Raw genomic sequence first — 16242 nt, 5'->3', positions numbered from 1 at the left:
GCTTAATCAATAGTAGATACTTTAGATATAGTTAGGGAAGGTGCAAGGTAGTCATTGAAGGCCACTTTCAATGCCTTTAGCCCATTTCAGCCAGAGGTCATATTGATTAAGAATTGTGTTCTGCTACAAATAATAGAAAACGAGTAACTTAAATAAATAAGGGACTTATTCTTCCCCACATAATCCCACGCTCAGGGGTAGGCCTTGTTGGTGTTGATTAGTGGCTTAAGGATGTCAGAACCAAGCTGTTTGGGATTAATTTAGCCTTTTCCTTCAGCCATCAACATATGGCTGCTGCTGCTTCTTTAATCCCATGTCCTCGTTTCTGAAAAGAAGAAGGAAGCGACCAGGAGGGAGGTGAAGCACCCACATGAGAAATCCAGAGCAGACTGTGAATATTTCATTGGCCATTGTCACTCCTCACTGCAAGGGAGGTTTGAAGACCGGGCATTTGCTTTCCTAAAGAAAACCAGAATAATTCTCTGCCTGCCAGCGATGTTTCTCCCCTCCACCTTTTTTTCTTTTTTCTTTTTTTTTTTTTTTTTAACCCTAGCTTTCTTTTACTTGTTTCCTGTCTGAGACAGAGTAGGTCCAGTTGCATGAGTTGAAAGGTACTCCAAATCCCACCCAATAGTCCCTTCCTCATCCACCAGATGCTGTTAATGCCCTAACTGTTATCATCTCCGAATTCAACTATCACCCTTATATGTTCAAATGCATTTCTCTCTGGAAAGAAAATCAGCACATTGCTTCATTTCTGTTATTAACACCTTAGTCCAGAAGTTCATTGATTAGACCCCTTTAAAGAAGAAATTAATTGAAACTGGGTTTTTAGCTGAAAGATGGAAAGCTTAGCTCTGAGCAACAGGCACTAGCCGGGCAGGCGTAGAACAGGTAAGAGAAAATGAAGAGCAGGGAGGGAGATGTGAAGACACAGAGGGAGTCGTGCAGTTATAAAATATTAGAGAAGCACATCAAACACAAATGTCACCTTCTCCACCATTCGTTCTAGGGATAGATCGATTGCTCTTTTCTCTTTAGTCCTCAGCACCTGTGAACATGTCTGATCACACACAAGAAGAGAAGTAGCCCAACCTGAGTCAGATATCCTGTTAGCTCCTGCTTCAAGTTTGTATTACGCGTAACCTGACGTGGCTGTACTCAGGGCCATCTATCTAGGGGAAGGGGAAGTGTTGGCTACACAGGCTGTTACTCAGGCAGAAGTCTTCCAATCTGATGTGAAATATAGAGAGCGCGAGCAGGAGAGGGGCAGAGAGAGTAGGAGAGAGAGAATCCCAAGCAGGGAGAGCCTAATGCGCAGAGCCTAATGCACAGAGCTTAATGCGGGGCTCCATCCTGCAAACTGTGAGATCATGACCTGAGCAGAGATCAAGAGTCGGGAGCTTAACTGACTGAGCCACCCAAGTGCCCCCATCTTAGTGTTTTTTAAAAACACGCAGAAACAGTGTAGCATTGTGGTTCAGCTTAGGCTTTCTAGCATCAAACTGCCTGGGTTCAAATCTAGAGTGACTTGGGAAAGGTATTTCACTTCTCTGCACCTCAGTTCCCATAATAATGGTGTTTATCTCCTAAGGGTACAGTGATGATTAAATGGGGCAATATAATTTGAGTACTAAGAACTATGTCTGGAACACAAAAGTACTTGCTTTATTAAGTTGAGAGCATTCTTTTTTTTAATCTTCAAACTTTTCCAAAGATACTAATAATCATATATATAGCTAGAGTCCTTTATAGTTTCCAAAATGCTCCCTTATGTATTTACTCAGTTGCAGATAGGTAGGCTGTTTTTATTATCCCCATTTTACAGATGAGTGAATGGAGTCACAGATATTATGCTCATGCCCAAGGTCACACAGAAAATGACAAGGTAGAAAGTTCAACCCAGAAATTTGAAGACAAGTTTAATGAACATTGATTTCTATTTGGAAAAAAAAAAGTGGGGGGGGGGGGTGAGGAGGGTTGGAACCATAGCAAAATAAACACGTCTCAGGATTGATTCTGTTTGTGTGTATTAATGTTTTCCAAAAACTGAGTGTTCTTTATGTGTAGCCCAGTATCCTTGCCAAGGAAGGTATAAGGAGTGTGTGGCTTCCTGATTTCTATGCAATTTTTGTGGTATCCCAGAAGGGCCATAATTTATTCCACTAGTATTGAATGACCCAGTAATTACGCTTCTTGAATGTACCCAAGAAAAGAATCCTAAGCAGAGAGAGGGGGGACAACCTTGTATAAAGGATATTAATTTTAAGGTTATATATAATAGCCAAAAAAAAAAGCAAAAACTAACCCGAAATGTCCTTGGCATAGGGTCAGATACATCAACTCAAGGGAATAGTAATAGTCATGGTACCTACCATATACGTAGCAACCAGTAGGAGCAATCTCTTCTGATTTGCTAAGAGTTGGGTATCGTTGTCACCCCATTGCACAGATAATGCCACAAAGTCAAGGTCATACGGCAAGTGTGACAGATACAGCTAATGACTCATGTTTCTGGCATTCTAGTTTCTTTATTGCTAATGGAGCTCTGATTTTGTTTGAGGAGAAAGGTAAACAGCTCCAAGAGATGAATCAAGGGCAGTCTAAACTGATTAGGGTAGTTCAACCTCCCAACCTCCTTTGCAACTCGTAAGCCGAGGGATGGGAATATGATATAATTCAATGAGATTTAAGAATAAATATGCTGGGGGTTTCTTGAAAACAGCTTCCTACAACCTTTCCTTTTCTCTTTTCCTGCTCCCTTTCTTCTTGCCTTTATACATTTTTATGTAAGAAGATGATGCTAGAGGCTGAAAGAGCCATTTGGGGATCATGAAGGGATTAGAGAAAAAAGTGAGAATGACAAAGTAAACAAGGAAAATAATCTAGGTTCCCGACCATTGCAGTGAGCCGCCAAGCTACCCTCGTATTGCTTGCCTTTGACGACTTTTTGTTTTGTTTTGTTTTTATGGAAAAAAATACACACCCTTTTGGCAGAAACCACCATTCATCTATATTTGGTACTAGCAGAATTGTATTAGTTAGAATTACATAAAGCTGTGAGTGACTTAGAATTTCCCCAACTTAACTGAGACTTAAACATGTATAAAAGTCTTGGGGCAGCTGTACGGCTCAGTCAGTTAAGCATCTGACACTTGATTTTGGCTCAGGTCATGATCTCGGTGTTAGTGAATTTGAGCCCTGCATTGGGTTTTGCACTAACAGCGTGGATGGAGCCTGCTTGGGATTCTTTCTCTTCCCCCTCTCTCTGCCCTACCCTGCTCGTGCTTTCTCTCTCTCAAAATAAATAGACTTTAAAAAAATCACATGTATAAAATTCTGTCTCCTAAAAACCCATGATAGTAGACAGTTTGGGGCGGATATGACATTCCACAAAGTCCTTGGAGAACCAAGCTTTTCTAGCTTTCCATTGCTTCATCCCAGGAGTGTGCTTTTGCCATTGGGATCAAGATGACTGCTTGAGCTCCAGCCTTCATATCTGCATTCCAGCCAGCAAAAAGGAGGAAGGGGCAAGGAAGAGCATATTCCCTTACTTTCAAGATAAAGCCAGGAAGTTTCATACACCATTTCACTCACATCACATTGGATAGAACAACTAGCTGTAAGAAGCCAAGGACATGACATCTTCATCCTGGGAGGTCATACTCTCAGCCAAAAATCAGCAATTCAATCCTTGGGGGAAAAGCAAAGAATGTAGAGAGGAAGACACATATGGTTGATGAACCCACATCTGTCTGACTCCGAAGCCATGCACTTACTGCTGTATTCTACTGTCTCTTACAGCTAATTAGACTATATAATGATGGGAGAAGTCTGTCATATTACTGTATTTAAAAAAATATTTTTAGTGTTGATTTATTTTTGAGAGAGAGAGAGAGAGAGAGAGAATTAGCATGAGTGGGGGAGGGGCAGAGAGCCAGGGAAACACAGGATCACAAGCACACTCCAAGCTCTGAGCTGTCAGCACAGAGCCGGATGCGGGGCTGGAACCCACAAACCGCGAGATCATGACCTGAGCTGAAGTCAAACAATTAACCAACTGAGCCACCCAGACACCCCCATATTACTTTATTTTAAAGCTATTTTACCATTCAAATACACTATAAAAAGAAAAATGCTTTTAATGTGTTATGCAGGATAAAGTTTTACATAGAATATATATGGGTAAAATCATGCTTTCAAAATATTTGAAGGAGAGGTTGTGTTTGAATTTGGGAACACGAATGAATCCGGGATTTGTTCCTACACTTCTCTGTTTTTAAGGCTCCTTTAATAAGCTAGTAATACTTTTATAATAAGAAGATCTTACACTTATGTGTATATACCATATTAAAATCATATGAACCACACAGTCAGAGAACATTTTTATATATAACCACCAAGCAGAGTGTCTAAGTGGTGAATTTTATGAAGAAGAAAAATGATAAATAGCATGTCATTTGATGCTTCATAATTTTTGGTTTGTAACTTTCTGGGTCACTGATTTCTCAAAGAGTTTTCATTCTTTCCGCACATTAGTTAGGTGATGGAGGAAGGTGTCAGGCTACTGAGACATAAGAAAAGATGATGTGGAGGAATTAAATTCTTCTTTTCTTTTGGCTGAGTATACAAAATACGCAGTATGATTTAGTAGTCTTTCCCCTGAGTGTATTAACCTCTGTCTGCCGTGGGCAGTGTTGAGAAGACATTGTCATCGGCATTGAGATGAGATACAACTTTTTTTTTTTTTTTAAATAAACTATGTGCTGATTTAATAAAATCAATGCTAGGAATTGGTGGAATGGTAAGGACCAAGAATCTTGAGGAAAGGGGGCAAAAAAATGGCTGGTTCATTGTGATCAAGAAGCATGTTGAAATAGGGGAAGGAAGAATCATTATTGGAGGAGCACTATGTATATAATATGTCCATTCAAGAGAACTTCGTCTCCATCCAGTGAGCACACACCCAAGCCTGCTTCAGTGGTAGCAGGAGTGGCCAACAGCACATATCAAGGAGGAATAGAATCCCCAGGCTGACCTATAATACAAGTGAGACGCACCTCAAAAATGAGAGGTATGCATAGTGTAAGCAGTAATTTTGTTATCTTTTGTGTTTGCTTGCTTGCTGAGTTTTTGAGGAAGAAAAGGAATCTCAAACCAAAAAGTCTGAGGAAAAAACTCAACGTTTAAAATGATGAAACCAGTGAGCTACCATGTAATTATGGGAAGACAGATAAAATCAACATTTTACCTATTAAATTGTAAGAGTGATAAAGCTAATCTGTGTGGGATTTGTCACCATTTTCGAGTCCCATAAACTGAGTAGACAAACCTAATTCTTATTCAACAAGAAGTCTTTGGCTCATTTTCTAGTCGTTTTTTTTGTATTCAAAGGTTCCATAGAAATTTTGTCTCTGAATATGTTCTGAGGAAGTCTTCTTACTTTTCAGTTTTCCAACTATGTCATTCAGAAGCTGTAAATTGTAGGACAATAGGAGTTTGGCTTTTCAATAGCAACAGAAAAAAAAAATATCTGGGGAAAATTTTAACCAAAAAAATGAGCAAACACTGTAGGATAAAACTTTAAAAGCTTCTGTGGAACAGAAATGACTTGAATAAGTAGAGAAGCATAAAATCGAATGCTCATGGTAGGAAGACATACATCATAAATATGTCCATTATTCTAAGTTTACCTGTAAATATTGATCCTAATATAAAATATCAATCTAAGTATCTTTGAAACAAGATCAGATGATGCCAGAGTTCCTTCAAAAAAATACACAAAAAACAGCCGTGAAAAGTCCTTAAAAAATATTTATTATGTATGTATGTATGTATTTATGTAAGCTGTATGTCCAACTTGGGGCTAGAACTCACGAACTCATCACTCTACCAACTGAGCCAGCCAGGTGCCCCCTACCATGAAAAGTCATAGAAAGAAAAATCATTATGGGGAACTACATTTTCCAGTTATGAAAAGGTCTTGTAATGCTTTATTAACTAAAACAATATAATATTGACATGCACATGTTTACTACACAAATACATGGACATGCACAAACATGAATAGAATAGCTTATAAAGTCCATGAAGATACAAAATCATAGAAGAATTTAATATGTAAAGATGCACATTAGGTCAGTGGGGAAAAGAATGATTACTTAATAAAGGACATTGAAAAAGTAGGATAGTCATATGAAGAAAAATAATTTGGATCCATAACTTATCTTTTTTTTTTTTTATTTTTTTTTATTTTTGGGACAGAGAGAGACAGAGCATGAACGGGGGAGGGGCAGAGAGAGAGGGAGACACAGAATCGGAAACAGGCTCCAGGCTCCGAGCCGTCAGCCCAGAGCCCAATGCGGGGCTCGAACTCATGGACCGCGAGATCGTGACCTGGCTGAAGTCGGACGCTTAACCGACTGCGCCACCCAGGCGCCCCTCATAACTTATCTTTACCATATATCAAGATTTTAAAATTGCCCAATAACGCATGGTAAAGGAAATATATAGAAACTTCATAGAAAAGCAAGCCCTTTTAAATAAAATAAAAGATGGTCAATCTCACTCATTATCTGGGAAATAAAAATCAAAGACATCTGGAGATTTTTTTTCCCATGTATAACATTAGCAAAGATACAACTGTTTGGTAACACTGAAACTGAAATTCCACTTCTAGGAATTGACCTGAGGACGTATTTAAGACTATACATATGCATGTGGAAAACCACACATATAAAATGCCATAATGTGAACTTCGTATGTGTATAAAAGCAAAAAACAGGAAATAACTTAATAGATCCACATCAATCAGAGACAGTTCAAAGAGATAATGGAACAATCCAGCAATGTAATATTTACACAGTTTTAAAAAGAATAAAAAGAATTTATATAAATATAAAACATTTATCAATATGTATTAACAACAACAACAACAAAAGGTGAGAAATAGTATGTATAGTGTATTACCATTTATGTTTTAGAAATAGGGGATGGGATATATACACTGAATAGAATGTTTTTGTATAGATACACAACACAGATACAGAAACCGACAACATTGTTTATTTTCAAGGAAGAAAAACTTGGTGGCTAGGATACAGGGATGATAGACTTCTCACACCCTTTGTATCTTTTGAATCAGAATCTTTTGTGGGTATTAGTATTCAAAATAAATTGAACTGTAACAAACTTTAAATACCTTAGTTTGTGACTAACAGTTGTGACCGGTTTCAAGCATGTATTTTCTAATTAAAGGGAGAATGGCTTAATGGTGTGTTGGAGTCAGCTCCTTTCAAATAGGTAGGCTTGGACTCTAAATACCAATTAGAGAAGCAACGTTTAAAAAGCACCCAGAGGAGTGCCTGGGTGGCTCAGTCAGGTAAGTATCTGACTCTCAATCTTGGCTCAGGTCATGGTCTCACAGTTTCATGAGTTCGAGCTCAGCATCCGGCTCTGAGCTGACAGTGTGGCGACTGCTCAGGATTCTCCCTCTGTCTCTGCTCCTCCCCCGCTCATACTCTCTCTGTCTCTCTCAAAATAAATAAACTTAAAAAAAAAAGCACCCAGAAAGAGCCTAATATTCTACATGTGGGAAAATGTCAAAATGGACACCCTAAGTATACTTTCTGACGTAATTTATAAAATGTCTTCCCAACTCTCCGTTTCAGTGGCATTGTGTTGATAGCTTGCAATTGACTGATGGAGACATTTACGCCAAGGAAATCAGTGAACACTACAAACCAGGGTTTTATTAGCACCGTGGAGCGGGGGGGGGGGGGGGTGGGGGGGGGGGTGGAGCCAGTGATTAGACAGTTCCCAGCACAGCACTGACTCAAATATTCTAACTCTTGCCATGATTACTTTTTGACTTTCGAGTTACTTGACATCCTTTCCTAATAAATGGGTTGATATTTACTTGACAGTGAAGCTAAGAAGAGATGAATGAGAAGGAAAGATAAGCATGGCGAGCTAATAATGAGCAGTATATCCTCACTTTGATGTACAACCAGTGGCACCCATTGAAAAGGATGAGACCATGGAGATACCTTTGACTGTATCTTCCCAGTTTAAATGTACAGAGAATTTTCTATGTCTCATTTTTAAACAAGTATATAAAAGCTAAAGAGATAAAATTAAACAGATTTGCAAGCTTATTTTGTTTCCTTGTATCATATAGTGCATCTCATTTAATATTTGCTTGTTTTATTAATAATTTAAACCAACTTTGCAGCACATAGGCATGCAGAATAACTTTTGACCCTATGGGAATTAATGTCTAGTGACAGTGGTCCAGAAATGATACAAGTTATGATAATAAAAACCCTGGTCAGCTCTTTTGCACTTTATGTACTGTAGATATTTTCCTTACAAGAATGCCCCCCTTCACGTGGAAGTTGTACAAATTTATCTAGATAGAATAGCTTGATAAGTAGCAAACTACTTGCAAATAGATATGTGGCCATAAAATAAAATTAACCTTTTTAAAATAAACATGATGAAAGAGAAAACAAAATGTCATATGCATCTGCAAAGGAAAATTACTTTGAATTGTAAAAACAGAAATGTAATGTTTAATATTATTCTGTTAAACTTTTATAAGCCCCAGTTAGGACTCCTTTCTACTAAGGTTTTTCTCTGAAGTGAATATATGTTCAAGAGGGAAAAGATGTTGTCTGTCTTGGGGAAGTGTTTATATTTTTTTCTGCTTCAAAACCAGCTCCTGCTGATGTAAATGGCCTACCTTACCATTACCTGCATCAGTACTGCCCCAAGGGAAGCTATTTCAAATATACAAATTCTCCATATTTGGGAAATAAAAATTAAATCAGACTGTTTTCCCCGATTTGTTTTTAAAACTCTGAGTTTGCCTAGGGGCAAAGCAAATACAAGTCCACCTGTTTAGACAGCTTGATAAGCATATTTACCTTATTTGCAAGAGTTGTATTGACCATTTTGAGATGACCCTGATTGCGACATTTCTCTGGCTAACCAAGTTAATGGATATGTTTTAGGGGTATAAAAAATCAAAAGCCAATGGTCTTTAAATCACTTCTAGCTGTAAAAGTTGCTAAAGCAAAAACAAAAATCCATATATAAAAATCAAAATGTTTTTATTCAAGAAATGCAAATTGAGCGTTTGATCTGCCAGATATGGTTAGCGTCACCAAAAAATTGCCAACATGTATCTGCCTTTAGGAACATCAAAGATGAAGTTGATCATTTATCAGCTGTATGAACCTGAGCAAGCCATATAGCCTCCTTAAACCTCAGTTTCCTCATCTCAAAGCAGCGTTAGCGTGATAAAATAAGCCGTGGGCATACAAAAATGAATGACCCAGTGAGTACTATGGGGATTAGAAATTCTTTAGAATAGAAGATTCTTTTCTTTTTTAAGTTTTTAAATGTTTATTTACTTTTGAGAGAGAGGGAGAGACAGAGGCATGAGCGGAGGAGGGGCAGAGAGAGGGAGACACAGAATCCCAAGCAGGCTCCAGGCTCTGAGCTGCCAGCACAGAGCCCAACATGGGGCTTGAACTCACGGACTGCGAGATCATGGCCTGAGCCGAAGTCAGACGCTTAACCGACTGAGCCACCCAGGCACTCCTAGAATAGAAGATTCTTTAGAATAGAAACAGACTCTTGTTCTTATTGGTAATTTAAGCACTCAGCATAGTGCCTGGCATACAGTGAGCACTCAGCTGTTGCAGGATTCCAGTGACCAGCCGTTCATTATTGGTTGATGTAGAAAGAAAATCCATGGATAAAACAGAATTTTTACTCCATCTTGAAGGATGGCAGGATCTGCATTGATGAGGAGAATAGGAAAGGATATTACAAATGCGGAAAATATCAGGAGCCAAACTCTGGACAGAAAACGAGAAGAGAGTGTTACGAGGACAGTGCGTAAGATTTCCAGACTAGAACTGAGAGCACATGGAGGTAAATGTAAACATTGCTAGGAAAGGTGAAAAGAGATTTATGAAGAGCGTTAAAAACCAAGCGGAGGAGTGTGGGCTTTATTGGGTAAGTAAATGAGCAGTGGAGGAAAGACATGATGAAAAATGCTGTTTTAGGGAGTTAACCTGGCAGTGATGGGGGGACGGAATCCAGGAAGGAAGTTGGAGCTAAGGATCCACAGGGGGAGGTCTATGCAGCAAAACAGCTGGTGTAGAGGTGAAGGGCAGGGGAAGCAACAAGGGAGGAAGAGATTTGGGAGAGATGCTAAAGTATGAATCCAGAATGTTTAGTGACTTGTAACATGAGGCATGAGGATGAGGGGCCAGGAAGATAGGATAAAGTTGGTGCTAATAATGGACTGTAGCAAGAATAGACAGCGTGTTTCAGATGCCCGGTGGCACACTTCTGAGAATAACTGCATTATGTTTTAAAATGAACTACCCAATACATATTGGATACAATTAAGTATTTATTGGATGCTTACTCTTTGTCCAGTCTGTACGTGGTGCCATGGGGAATATAAAGGAAGTAAGTCAATGGCATAGCTGTCCTCAAGATACTGATAAAGATGAATATTAGGATATTAAGAGGCACCTTACTGGCTCAGTTAGAAGAGCATGTGACTCTTGATGTCAGGATTATGAGTTCAGGACCCATGTTGGGTGTAGGAAATTATATATGCATACATACATATACATATATATACATACATATATATACATATACATATATATGTATATGTATATGTATATATATGTATGTATATATATAACTATGTCTTACAGTGGTGGGTTGACTTTCCCAGTGTAACAAAGCCAGAAGATAATAGAGTCAGGAATAAAATCCCAGCAGTTGTGACCCCAAAGCCCGCAGTCTCACCATGTATGGAAGTCACTAATGGATGACAGAAGACTGGATACAATTGAGGAACACCTGCGGTATCATGCATTTTGTTTTAGGGCAGGAAGGAGAAAGACAGGGCTTACAAGAGAAGTTGAATAGACACCTACACAGAAGGGAAATGAAGTGGGAAGATCAGCCTGATTGTTGCATGAGGGTGAGTAATGAAGAGGAGACAGACGGTGTAAATCAGGGCTGCATGACTGCTGCAGGGCTAACGGAGTTGTGACTCAGCACACACTGCAATCAATCAATTAATAAATACTCACTGATCAACAGTCATCTTTCCAGTAGAGAAAGGCCCAGGAGCTCAGAATGAAGGGGCCTCCCTCTCCCATCTCCTGGGCTTCAGCTTTTCATATCAGTGCGGGCCCAGGATGAGGTCCAGCACCTTATTTCAGATCCATTCAAGCTGCTCCTTTCTCTGGATGGTACCACCTCAAAAACATCCCTGCAATCTTCTTCACCACACTCAGCCTCACAGCGTTCAGTCTTATTATGCTGGGACAAAACCTCTAGAGGGGATCCAAGGGGAGTATATTTTCAATGTATGGAATGGATCAGAGAGGAAAGGAACAGAGTGTAGAAGCATAAGTACCTAGCACTTTCCCTGATGCAGACCTGGTACACAATAAATATTTGTTGAAATAAGAAGGAAACTTAAAGAAGATGTTCTGATCATCAGAGTTTGAAGAAACAAAGACTTGTACTAGCAGAAGAGGAGAATTAGGATGGAATCAAAAGACATTTCATGGGAAAAAGCCAACACAATAGACTAGATATGTGGAGAAGGAAAGAAAAGAGGCATGGGCCTCACTAAGGTTTTGAACCTGTATATTTGAGAGGAGGTGATATAATGAACAGAAATTCCAAGAATTAAATGTTTCTTTAGGGTAGGAGTTATCTCTCTGTGGTTCTCTGTTGTGACTAGGAACTAGCAGCATACTTAATAAATAGTGGACAGGCAATAAATAATTAGGGTGTTGAACAAATAATACACAGTACTAGTTTTGAGAAGAAAAGCACTCTCATATCCTGTCGGTGTGAGTCTCACTTCAGAGCAATGACATTTCCTGCCAGGAATCCATGTATTAATGAACCACTGTGATGGAAGGGACTTTGTTATATCCCTTAATAAGTTAAAGCAGAAAAAGGCAAAAGAATAATTATTAATAATAATAATAATAATAATAGAGTACCACTACCCTAAGGCCTAGCACAAATGCTTAGTGGTATCTTTGATTTAAGGTTAGAAGGAGAATCCTAACTGGAAAGAAAGGCCTGTGTTAGGTGTTGGCTGAATTCCTGAAACAAAACAACTGCAAGATGGATTTATCAGGAAGGTCAATGAACCCCTCACGTGCATGAGCCCTTACATCTAATTTCTTAAATTTTTATAAGCTTCATCTTTGAACCACAGCCACATATTAAGTTCAGCTGATGCAAAAAACTATTTGAATTTCTCTATTGCCATTTCCTCATCCCAGAGACCTGGAGTTTACACCCTAGACTTGGAGTTGAGTTAGAACTGAGTTTGAATTCCAGTTATGCCATTTATAAACTCCATGGCTTTGGTCCACTATTTCTAATTTCCTCGTCTGCAAATGGGAATACTAGTGCTAATACTGTGACCCTTCAGGGTTATTATAAAACCTAAATGTGCATAAGAGTTCAATAAATTGTACCTCTATTATTATTACTAATTAGTCCAGTGATTCTTATCCTCATTTTTCCCATTTCCCATTTAAAATTTTATACATAATTGACATTTTGTTACAAATCCTTAGAAGCCTATTAAATAAGACTACTATAACTTTTCCTTTACTTTGTAAGTTCTCCTGCTCGGAGAGTTTCTGGATATGTTGATCTGCAAGAGCTATGTACCAAATTCAGAACATATATTTCCTTTTTTAAAATTTTTGCCATCTCCACCTCCACTGAGTGTAAGTCTAAGGTTAAGCATTAAACTGTTATGAATAATAATTTGGCCTGTATATTTATCATCTCACCAAGTTATTCCAAGGAATTTTTCAACCTGAGCAAAAACTAAATTCAGATAATAATTTAATGGTCCTTCTTACCATCTGGAAACCCCAAAAAGCCATGTGAAATCAATGAATAAAAGAGTATCATTTAGGGGCTCCTGGGTGGCTCAGTCATTTGAGTGTCCAACTCCTGATTTCAGCTCAGGTCATGATCCCAGGGTCATGGGATCGAGCCCCTCGTCTGACTCCGTGCTCAGCGTGGAGCGTGCTTGAGATTCTCTCTCTTGCTTTCTCCCTCTGCCCCTCTCCCCCTCTCTCACCCTCTCTCTAAAAATGAAAAAATTTTTTAAAAAAGTATAATTGGTTTCACAATAATGACCAACTGAAGAGTGATTAGAATTATTTACATAATCATCTTTTAAAGAAAAGTGGACTCACACACTTTTTGCTGTTGTTGTTGTTGTTGTTGGAGGGAGTTCTGACATACATTTGCCCTTAAATATGTTCCCCTGAATTGGTTTTCCAACAAATACCTACTAATTACATTATTCTGGCATAGGAAGAAATGGATTAGGCCAAGCTTTCCCAATTTTTTAAACTCTGGGCTGTCCTTTCTCGAGTAGTTGTATATATTTTAATTCTTTAATTAAAAAATATAAAATACCAGAAGCCACTCTGAATTCCATAATGCTTTCAGATGAATTTTATCTGAATAATCTTAATAGCAGCTACACACATTGGAAGCATTGCAATAGAAATGTGTGTGAGCTGTATAATATATTCCATTACCAAGGCTGGCGTACATTCTTCTGGAAATAGCTCCGAGTCCAATCCCTCCTCCCACCTAACTTCACCCTAGGCGTCTAAGGGACACCAAGGAGGAGTCATTGTTTTAGGCACTTTAGAATCAGAGGGCAGAATGTCTTTGCTCCTTCTGCAGGCCTTGACTCCTTCCTAGCGTAAGAGATGGTCACATGAGCTCAGAAGAGAAGGGGAATACATGAGGCACTTTCAGGTCATGGGCTTTTCAGGCAAAGCCTCACCATGAAAATGTGAGGAAAATCTCCTTTTACAGACCAAAACTTGGGTAAACCCAAGTTCTAATTCTGGTCCTGCCATGCATTGACATGTAGGTGTCGCCTGAGCACAGTGGGTTTCATTTACCTTATCTGTTGATTGAAGCTGTATTAGAGGATAATAGTCTTCATCTACAGCATGGTTTAGCAGCATCAAAGCACTTTCACATATATTATCTCATTTGATCTCCACGACAACTCTGAGCTAAGACAAGACAAATAATACTATTCCCATTTTTCAGATAAGAGAAGTAAGGTTAGAGATTAAATAGCTCACCCAAGTTACACTGAATTAGTGTTTGAGGCAGATACCTAGCAAGGTCTTCTGATTCTTGAACTCGTGAGTTTCTGGCTACACGCCACAAACCCTATTTGTTTAAGTCTAGGATTCTAACGATCAGGTTCCATCTTGGAGACTCTTTACATGGTTTATGCCTGAGAATACTCGGTGTCTGGTAAGAACAGAAAAATGCCACTATTGTTTAAAATGTTTTCAAAGGTTAAAGAATCAACAGTAAGCTATCGTAAAGATTATTATTTCAGATACTGGGTGAAAATTGTGATTAAAAAAATTCAATGACAAAAGCATACTTTTGAGAAGTTTCCCTCTCTCTCTTTCCCCCTTTGTTTGTTTCTCAACCCACAATCAGGGCTTGCTGGTTCTAAGATTTTTGGCATTTCTGGATGAATCTCAGTAATTTGAAATAGCTGCTATGGAGCTGTTGTTTAGTACTTCAGTTCAAGTCAGCTCTAAATGTGTACTACATAGAAAGAGTTCTTTTCTAAGGCCTGGGACTCTAAGCTTCAAGAATTGTTGAAGGGTTTTGTTTTCCTAGAGCTGTCAAGTTTCTTTGAAAGAACTGAAAAGAAGCAACAAAGGAAGATGTGAGAGTGATTTTAAAATATTTTAAATATCTCTTTGGTTTTCCAATCTCTTTCAAATTAAAGCTCTGTTATTAACCATTCCATAGCTAAATGCCTCTATCTTTGGAATGTTGCTCTGTAATGAGATGACCCTTCTTTACTGTACATGTGTGTGAGTGTGTAAGTGTGGGGGTCTCTTTTCCTTTCCTTTCCTTTCCTTTCCTTTCCTTTCCTTTCCTTTTCTTTTCTTTCCTTCCCTTCCCTTTCCTTCCCTTCCCTTCCCTTCCCTTCCTTTCTTTATATTTTCTTTCAGCCTTTTCTCTGAATGGCAAAAGGTTTATCAGAGACCAAAAATTTCTTATCTTTTCAAAGAATTGAATTTGTAGTAAAAATGCCTTGATCTCAACATAAAGATGGAGATGACATGAAAAATATATGTAACATTGGAAGAATAATAATACGAAGAAACAGACAGCAGACCAAAATTGTACAGCAAACCGTGTTTAAGTGATTTACTTGGGGTTATGTGTTTTTAAAAGCAACATATAAATGCATAGCAGGGTTTTGGCAGATGAAATTGTGTTGTGTTTACTTTAAGGCGCTCGAGGATGATAAACAGTTATTTAGTACAAGTAGTATGCCCATGGTGCAAAGAACACTGAATTAGATACAGTTCCTGCAAAGTAGGTTTGAAATCCAAATACAAATTGGAGAGGCAGAGTATAAAATACCCAGAAAAAGCCTTACACTCTACACATGTAAAAACATCATCATAGGCATTCTAAGTGTGCTTGCAGACATAATTTGTAAAATTCCTTAACTACACATACAAACACTGAAAATAGAGTCATACTTTCACAGATTTGATCTGTTCACAGATGTAAGCACATGGATCTTAGATATGCAATTTAAGGGTGGTACGTTTAGCTACTAAATACAGGCACCCACCTGATAATTGCTATCTTTACTGCTCATCTACCTTACATTTTAAAAGCCTTCCAAATTCCTTTCTAAATTACAAGTTTGCATAAACATGCAAACATTTTTTTGTTTCTGAATAATATATGTCAAACATATTTGAATGAAATCTCCTCTAACTAATTTTTAAATGTTGCATTGCATCTATGTGGTTGCTGCTGTGTGTTCACTTTATGAAAAAGTGGTACTTTTTTTTTAATTGGCAAAATGGACAGTTGAAGAGCTGTTGAAGAAAACAAACCAAATTCTTCATGTGAACAACTGTTTCACATTGATGTCTTGAAACAAGAAAGATTTCTGCTATTTATTTACCAGAGATGAGTACAGATAATTTCATTGTGCATCGATTTTCTCTACAGAGGGAGGAAGTGTGGTCAGCTAAAACAAAGCATTGAAATGGGGAATCAACAGCCACGACTTCTATTCTCATCTCTGTCTTCAGAATTTGCTCTCTTGGAAACTCATTTGATTACCAAGAT

The 16242-nt window shown here is 38.3% G+C and overlaps 1 protein-coding gene across 8 annotated transcripts in view; it reads left to right on the top strand.

The window, feature by feature from the left end:
- Positions 1–16242, top strand: part of ADGRL2 (adhesion G protein-coupled receptor L2) — a 624153-nt gene that overhangs the window by 188765 nt on the left and 419146 nt on the right. The gene's annotated exons all lie outside the window — the stretch shown is intronic.

This window comes from Neofelis nebulosa, chromosome 2 (assembly GCF_028018385.1).
Source record: "Neofelis nebulosa isolate mNeoNeb1 chromosome 2, mNeoNeb1.pri, whole genome shotgun sequence".
Classification (NCBI taxonomy): domain Eukaryota; kingdom Metazoa; phylum Chordata; class Mammalia; order Carnivora; family Felidae; genus Neofelis; species Neofelis nebulosa.
The sequence above is the reverse complement of the archived record's forward strand: the minus strand, read 5'-3'. Positions and strand labels throughout refer to the sequence as shown.